Consider the following 9,030-nt stretch of genomic DNA (forward strand, 5'->3'; position numbering starts at 1 on the left):
GGAGGGTCAGAAGGAGAGGGAGAAGTAGATTTCTTGCAGAGCAGGGAACCCGATGCGGGGCTTGATCCCAGGAGCCTAGAATCATGACCTGAGCTGAAGTCAGATATTTAACCGACTGATCCACCCAGGCACCCCCTGCCCCCTTTTAAAGTAATCTCCACACCCAACATGGGACTGGAACTCAGGACCCCAAGACCAAGAATCACATGGCCCACCATGGAAGCAGCCAGGTGCCCCAATACTTTGTGCTTCTTGACCTCTCAGTAGCATTTGACCCTGTTGACCTGCCTTTCTTCCTGAAGTTGCTCTCCATCCTTTCTGAGACTCTCCTGGGTCTCCTGGGTCTCCTCTTGCTTCTTGACCATTTTTCACTCTCTTTCCCTACACGTTCTTCAGGGTTCTGCCCCAGTCCACTTGTTTTCTCACTCACTATGCTCTGCCTAGACCAACTTACCCAGAATCTTGGCCTCATTTACCATATATATATGCTGCCATGTCCCCAACATCATCTCAACCCAGGATCTCCTGAACTGCACTTGTATCTAACGGTCTGCCGGACATCTTCACTGGGATGGCCCATAACCTGCTCAGCTTGTCCAAAACTGAATTCATCATCTTTTCCTACAAATCTGTTCCTTCTCCAATGGGCCCTCTCTTGCTCAGTGGTCTAAACCAGGTGTGGTCATTATCTCCAGTGCTGATAAACTGTAAGTAGTCTCCAGCCAAAGACTTCCAGGAACGTATTTGTATTGGAGCAACATGAGTTTATTGCTTGTTACAGCGAGGAGGAGCACATACCATGGGAAACCACGGGGTGTCTCAGGAGGAGGCTGTTAGAACTTATTTTAGGATCTGGGCTTGTGTTAGGTGTTTGGGGGGAGGGTTTAAACAAGCGAGGCTTTACTTTGGATTCATTGCTTTTGGGAAGTGGCATCGTTTATTATTGGGTATCTTTTTTTTTTTTTTTAGGATTTTATTTATTTATTTGACAGAGAGATCACAAGTAGGCAGAGAGGCAGGCAGAGAGAGAGGGAGAAGCAGGTTCCCTGCTGAGCAGAGAGCCCGATGCGGGGCTCGATCCCAGGATCCCAAGATCATGATCCGAGCTGAAGGCAGAGGCTTAACCCGCTGAGCCACCCAGGCGCCCCATTTTTCAGTTTTAATGTCACTACTGCATTCCTTTCCTTGTGCTCCTTGACCCATTAACCACGTCCCCGAGGGCAGAAATCGCATCTGTATAATTTATTTTATAGAACAAGGCATCTATTTTGTAGAACAAGGCATGACACTGGAATTCACTGAACGCCTGGGCTGTGCTTTGAAGTACGCTCCTGAAGAGGTTGTTAGGAGAAATAGTCAACTGTAGACTGCTTCCCCGCCAAGGGCAGCTCTTGAGGATGGAAGCAGTGTCTGCCCCCTCCTGGCAGCAAGAGACACTGCCTCCGTTAGCGGAGAAGGGGCAGGCAAAAGAGCAGTGCTCTGCTGGGAGCTGGGACAAGGGCATTGACCTCTGGGAAAAATTCATTTTGAGAACAGAATTTCTCAATTCTGCCAGTGGGAAGATCTCCCAGGGAAGGATTAGACTGGTTTTTGGAAGAGTTGCGATGTGGAATTTTATCAGGGACAGCTTTAAGCCTGCTTTTATTGCCCTGAGTGAAAATTTGGGAAGCAAGTTCTGATGGGAAACTTAATTGTAGGTTGTTTTGGTTTTTTGGTCCAAGCTCATGAATAGCATGTGTTCTTATCATTTAATGTTTTGTAAATCCTCTATGTGAGGGTATTTTATGAAGTGCATTTTTGGAACAGGGAGGTTGAGGGGAGGCTGGCTCCGTCTGTTCCACAGACCAATCTGATAGCACAGTACCTCCGTGAATGGTATGGTTCTCCCTTTCGGGATAGTAGTCAGTTAAAATGCAGACTGTAGGTACTCCACAGTGCCTTCTGGTTTTTGAAATAAAAAATTTAAGGTGAACCTGCTTTTCCTCTCTTCCTTTCATGCTTTATTATTGATGCACATTTTGTCTTTTCTGCCCTGGTTCTTTAAGATTTAGTCATTTGTAGTATTCTATTGAGAAGTTTTCTACAAATTATTTTGTCCCCTGGTGATAGGCATTTTTTTCAGATGACCAAATATTGAATGCTTTAACCAATGCTGCGTGAGATCTTTTGTATGTTGCTTTGTGGACATGTATGAGAGTTTCTCTGGGCTGTGAATCTAGAAGTGACATTTCTGGATAATAGCAAGGGTATTTTCAGTTGTATAGACTGTTGCAAATTGCCCACATATCCTGAATTGCAATTCTCTGCTATTCCTGCATAATCCCGTCCTTGCTGGCAAAATAACTGACAGCTTATTTATTTATTTAAAAGATTTTATTTATTTATTTGACAGAGAGAAGTCACAAGTAGATGGAGAGGCCGGTAGAGAGAGAGAGAAAGAGAAGGAAGCAGGCTCCCTGCTGAGCAGAGAGCCCGATGCGGGGCTCGATCCCAGGACCCTGAGATCATGACCTGAGCTGAAGGCAGCGGCTTAACCCACTGAGCCACCCAGGCGCCCCTTATTTATTTTTTTTTAAAGATTTTATTTATTTATTTGACAGAGAGAGATCACAAGTAGGCAGAGAGGCAGGCAGAGAGAGAGAGAGGAGGAAGCAGGCTCCCTGCTGAGCAGAGAGCCCGATGCAGGACTCGATCCCAGCACCCTGAGATTACGACCTGAGCCGAGGGCAGCGGCTTAACCCACTGAGCCACCCAGGCGCCCCTGACAGCTTATTTTGAAGGTTATCAGTTGTTAGTATAAATGGCAGCTTAAAAATTTTTGGGTGGGGGGTACCTGGGAGGCTCAGTTGTTAGGTGTCCGCCTTCAACACAAGTCATGATCCCTGGGTCCTGGGATCAAGCCCCGCATCTGGCTCCCTTCTCAGTGGAAGTCTGCTTCTCCCTCTCCCACTCCCCCTGCTTGTGCTCCCTCTCTCACTGTGTTTCTCCCTGTCAAATAAATAAAATTTTAAAATCTCAAGAAAATTTTTTTCTAGTTGTTTGCTCCTGGCATGCAGAACAATTGTTTTGTGTCCAGTTTTTTTTTCTTTTTAAAAAGTTTATTTGACATACAGAGATCACAAGTAGGCAGAGAGGCAGGCAGAGAGAGAGGAAGGAAAGCAGCCTCCCTGCTGAGCAGAGAGTCCGATGCGGGTCTCCATCCCAGGACCCTGGGATCATGACCTGAGCCGAAGACAGAGGCTTTAACCCACTGAGCCACCCAGGCGCCACTTGTGTCTGGTTTTTATTGAACTCTTCTTCTAGTAATTTGTGGATTCAATTTGATTTTTCCTTTTTTTTTAATATTTTATCTTTTAAGTAATCTTTCACACAACATGGGGCTTGAACCTACAACCCCGAGATCAAGAGTTTCTTGCTCTACTGACTGAGATAGCCAGGCACCCCTCAACTTGATTTTTCTGTACAGAATTTTCTGTAAGTAAGTAGAGAAAAACATTTAAGTGTCAATTTTTCTTGCAAATTGAATGTTAGTGGGTGCGTGGGTGGCTCAGTTGGATGGGCATCTGGCTTTGGCTCATGTCATGATCCTAGTGTCCTGGGATCAAGCCCCTGCATCGGGCTCCCTGCAGTGGGGAGCCTGCTTCTTCCTCTCCCACTCCCCCTGCTTGTGTTCTTTCTCTCTGTCAAATAGATAAATAAAATCTTTTTGAAAAATTGAATGTTAGTTACTTATAAAAGTGTTTTGTAGGGGCGCCTGGGTGGCTCAGTGGGTTGAGGCCTCTGCCTTCGGCTCAGGTCATGGTCCCGGGGTTGTGGGATCGAGCCCCGCATCAGGCTCTCTGCTCAGCAGGGAGCCTGCTTCCCTTCCTCTCTCTCTGCCTGCCTCTGCCTACTTGTGATCTCTGTCTGTCAAATAAATAAATTAAAAAAAAAAAAGTGTTTTGTAAATTACTGGTAGTAAACTAAATGTGAGACCCGAAACCATAAAAAACTTGTAAGAGAACACAGACAGTAAGGTCTCTGACATCGGCCATAGCAACATTTCTTCTAGATAAGTCTCCTTAGACAAGGGAAATAAAAGCAAAAATAAACTACCGAGACCTCATCAAAATTAAAAGCTTCTATGCAGAAATGAAGGAAACAGTCAACAGAACTAAAAGGCAACCAACTGAGTGGGAGAAGATATTTGCAAATGACATATCCAAAAAAGGATTAGTATCCAAAATACACAAAGAACTTTACAGATTAACACCCCCAAAACCAAATAATCCAGTTAAAAATGGGCAGAAGATACAAACAGACATCTCTCCAAAGAAGACATTCAGATGGCCAACAGACACACGAAAAGATGCTCAGCATGACTCATCGTGAGAGAAATGCAAGTCAAAACTACAATGAGATACCCCTCACACCTGTCAGAATGGCGAATATCAGTAACAGAAGAAACAGCAAGTGTGGAAAGAAAAGGAACCCTCTTGCACTCTCGGGGGGAATGGAAACTGATGCAGTCACTATGGAAAACATCATGGAGGTTCCTTAAAAAGTTAAAAATAGAACTACCCTACAATCCAATCGCAGTGCTGGGTATTTACCCCCCGCCCCAACCATAAAAAAACTCTAATTCAGAGGGCTAGATGGAGCCCTAGGTTTATAGCAGCATTATTTACAGTAGCCAAATTATGGAAGCAGTTCAAGTGTCCATCGACAGATGAATGGATAAAGGAGATGTGGTCTGTATACACAATGGAATATTATTCTGGCATAAAAAAGAATGAAATCTTGCCACTTGCAACATTGTGGATAGAGCTACAGAGTATTATGCCAAGGGAAATAACTCAGAGAAAGACAAATACCATATGATTTTTTTTAAAGATTTTAATTTATTGGGCTCCTGGATGGCTCAGTTGGTTAATCCTCTGGTCATGATCTCAGAGTCCTGGGATCGAGCCCTGCATTTGGCTCTCTTCTCAGCAGGGAGAAGACTGCCTCTCTGCCTACTTGTGATCTGTCAAATAAATAAATAAAATCTTTAAAAAGAAAAAAAGACTTTATTTATTTGGGAGAGAGAATGTGACTGTTGTGGGGGTGGGGGGCAAAGGGAGAGCAAGAAGCAGGCTCCCCACTGAGCAGGAAGCCTGATGTGTGGCTAGATCCTGGGACCCTGAGATCATGACCTGAGCCTAAGTCAGATGCTTAATCAACTGAGCCACCCAGGTGCCCCAGACAGATACCATAGGATTTCATTCATATGTGGAATTTAAGAAACAAGACAGATGAGCAAAGGGGGAAAAAACAGAGACAAACCAAGAAAACTCTTAGCTCTAGAGAACAAACCGGTGGTTACCAGAGGGCAGGAAGATGGGGGGAATGGGTGAAACAGGGGATGGCGATCGAGGAGTGCCCTTGTCTTTTTTTTTTTTTTTAAGATTTTATTTATTTAATTGACAGATGGAGAGATCACAAGCGGAGAGGAGGGATAGAGCCAGAAGAAGAAAGTAGGCTCCCCACTGAGCAGGAAGCCTGATGCAGGACTTGATCCCAGAACCCTAGGATCATGACCTGAGTCAAAGGCCGGCACTTAACTGACTGAGCCACCCAGGGGCCCAAGGACTGCCCTTGTCTGGTGAGCACTGGGCGATGCATGGAAGTATTAAATCACTATATCATACAACTGAAACTAATATAACACTGTATGTTGGCTATATTGGAATTAAAAAAATTATTGGTACTACTGTTTTAAAGAAACTGGCTAATCAGTTCTAATGCTACTTTCTAATTAGAGGATGAAAGGGAATCTTTGTTCTAAACTTGCTAGAAGATCCATTTCCTTTAAATTTTTTTTTTAAGACTTATTTATTTATTTGACACAGAGAGAGACAGCGAGAGAGGGAACGCAAGCAGGGGGAGTGGGAGAGGGAGAAGCAGGCTTCCCGCTGAGCAGGGAGCCCAATGTGGGGCTCCATCCCAGGATGCTGGGATCATGACCTGAGCTGAAGGCAGACGCTTAACGACAGAGCCACCCAGGTACCCCTCCAATTTCCTTTCTAACTAACGCTCTCTTTTTTTTTTTTTTTTAAGATTTTATTTATTATTTGACAGAGAGAGCACGCGAGAGAGGGAATACAAGCAGGGAGAGTGGGAGAGGGAGAAGCAGGCTTCCTGCCGAGCAGGGAGCCTAATGCGGGGCTGGATCCTGGGACCCTGGGATCATGACCTGAGCCGAACAGATACTTGATGACTGAGCCCCCCAGGAGTCCCACTAATGCACTCTAAACTGGGCCAGAAGCAGTAACTGTTTAACCAGCATTTCCTCATAAAATCCCAACATGACGACTGGTATTCGAACCATAAAACTTGGAATTTTATGAGGAGAGAAAAGTTAACTACTGCATACCAAGAACAGTTTCAATTGATAGCACTAATAGAATCATCGATTAGATAGTAATCAAAAGTGTGTGTGTGTGTTTAAAGATTTTATTTATTTACTTGAAAGAGAGAGACAGTGAGAGAGGGACACAAGCAGGGGGAGTGGGAGAGGGAGAAGCAGGCTTCCCGCTGTCGGGGAACTCAGTGCAGGGCTCCATCCCAGGACCCTGGGATCATGCCCTGAGCTGAAGGCAGACGCTTAATGACTGAGCCACCCAGGCTCTCTGTTCTTTCTCATTAAAACCTCTTGCTTAGGGGCGCCTGGGTGGCTCAGTGGGTTAAAGCCTCTGCCTTCGGTTCAGGTCATGATCCCAGTGTCCTGGGATTGAGCCGCACATCGGGCTCTCTGCTCTGCGGGGAGCCTGCTTCCTCCTCTCTCTCTGCCTGCCTCTCTGCCTAGTTGTGATTTCTCTCTGTCAAATAAATAAAATATTAAAAAAAACACACCAACCTCTTGCTTAAACCAAATGAGTGGAACACTTTTTCTGGCTACTCTGGAATCTGTGCTCCCTAAGTTGCAATTCTGGGACCCCAATTTCACCTCCTTTTCTTGGTTGACATGATTATCATCTGTTTTCTTTTCAGAATATTGACACCACAGAATATGGGTTTCCACACCATACAACTTTCTAATTCTGTGCAGCACACTGGAAGACTTACCACTTCATTTGACTTGACACTAACCATCCTCAGTTTGCACAGACCCCACAGGTTAAGGGCTGAGTCCTACAAGAGTGCCCGCCGGCTACAGCAGACACCAATCTCAAGTTGTGGGTCCCAGGTTACCCACACTTCTGAGTTGGCTGTAAATCGTGGTTCTCACAAGCCCCTCCTCAGGTCTGAATTTGCTATAACCGCTCACAGAACTCAGGGAAACACTTGACTTACTAGTACCAATTTATTATAAAGGATGCTATAAAGGAGACAAATGAACAGTCAGATGAAGAGGTACATAGAGTGACTCTGGAAGGATTCCAAGCACAGGATCTTCTGATCCGACGTGGGATGTGTCAACTTCCCTGTCCATGTTCATTAACCCGGAAGTTCTCCAAGCCCAATCGATTAGGGTTTTTACAGAGGTTCCATGACGCAGGCATGGTCATTGGCCCTTGGTGATCAACTCCATCTCCAGCCTCCTCCCCTTGCTGGAAGGTGGGGGATGGGACCATCATGCCTCTGTTTTTCTAGTGGGCAGTCCCCACCCCGAAGCTATCACCAAGATTGGCCTCCTTGGAACAAAAGACTTTCTTATCACCCAGGAATTCCAAGGGATTTAGGAACTCAGTGTTAGGAACTAGGGACAAAGGCCATGTTTGCATACTCTGTCTTTCTCTCTCTGTCTTTCTCTCTCTCTCTCTCTCTCTCTGCTTTCATCATATCGCAGTTAGCCATTTATAAAAAAGACAAGATTGGCTTTCTACTTTATACCATAAATAAAGATCAATTAAAGATGGATTAAAGACTTAAATGTCAAAAACAAAACCTTACACTTTTGCATGGAAAGTGTTGATGAATATCTTCCAGACCTTAAAGTAAAGAAAGACATTTTTAGAGAAAAAAAAATTTTATTTTTTAGTAATCTCTATACCCAACATGGGGATCTAACTCACAACCCGGAGACCAAGAGTTGCATGCTCTCCTGACTGACCCAGCCAGGGCCCCAAGAAAGATTTTAAAAACAAGTCACCAAAAATAAAAACATGAAAGAAAACATCGATATGTTTTTTTTTTTTCCCCAAGTCCAGATAACCTACCAAGACTGACAACATTATTATGGTTAACTTTTGTTTATCAAAAGGCGCCTGCATGCCCAGATCTTGGTTTTTAATACCTTTCTCCAATAAAAGAAACCAGGGCTCCTTGGAGAAGTGGCTGATTGTAGGGCTGGGGCTCTGGTGTACAAAGAAGATGAGCCCAGACCATTCTGTAGAGCCAGCACATAAGGAAGTGCTCAAAACAAGTGTGTCTGAGGGAGAGACAGGGGGCCGGGGGAAGAGAAGTGTTTTAAAGGAGCCAACCCGACAGAGCTCACAGTGGCCAAAGATGGAAAAATTTGAAGGAAGACCCCAATAATATAGTATTGAATTCTAAACCAAAGTATAAAATAAATATCTATGAGTCCGTACTGACATAAGGAAATGAATAGATAAATAAAGGAGACGAGACAAATCTCCTGTACAGAAAATCCCACGTAATTCATGTAGATAGCGCCCCCCTGCCCACTCCACGGAGGGGGAGCTTAACTCCACACCTTGACTGTGGCTGTACTTAGTAATCTTCTTCCAAAGAACGTGATGAAAAATTTTTTTTCTTAAGATTTTATTTATTGGGGCGCCTGGGTGGCTCAGTTGTTTAAAAATGGCTGCCTTCGGCTCAAGTCATGATCCCAGGGTCCTGGGATTGAGTCCCGCATCGGGATCTCTGCTCAGCAGGGAGCCTTCGTCCCTCTGCCTGCCTCTCTGCCTACATGTTCTCTGTCTGTCAAACAAATAAATAAAATCTTAAAAAAATATATTTTATTTATTTATTTGACAGAGAGAGATCACAAGTAGGCAGAGCAGCAGGCAGAGAGAGGGGGGGAGCAGGCTCCCTGCTGAGCAGAGA

At 44.7% G+C, this 9,030-nt stretch overlaps 1 non-coding gene across 1 annotated transcript; it reads left to right on the forward strand.

Annotated features, from left to right (window-relative positions):
• Positions 1–1,697: 1,697 nt before the first annotated feature.
• On the forward strand, positions 1,698–1,886 carry LOC122914676. Its single transcript, XR_006385813.1, has one exon. It is a non-coding gene; the product is annotated as a U2 spliceosomal RNA (small nuclear RNA).
• The last annotated feature ends 7,144 nt before the right edge of the window (positions 1,887–9,030 follow it).

Source organism: Neovison vison, chromosome 7 (assembly GCF_020171115.1).
Source record: "Neovison vison isolate M4711 chromosome 7, ASM_NN_V1, whole genome shotgun sequence".
NCBI lineage: Eukaryota > Metazoa > Chordata > Mammalia > Carnivora > Mustelidae > Neogale > Neogale vison.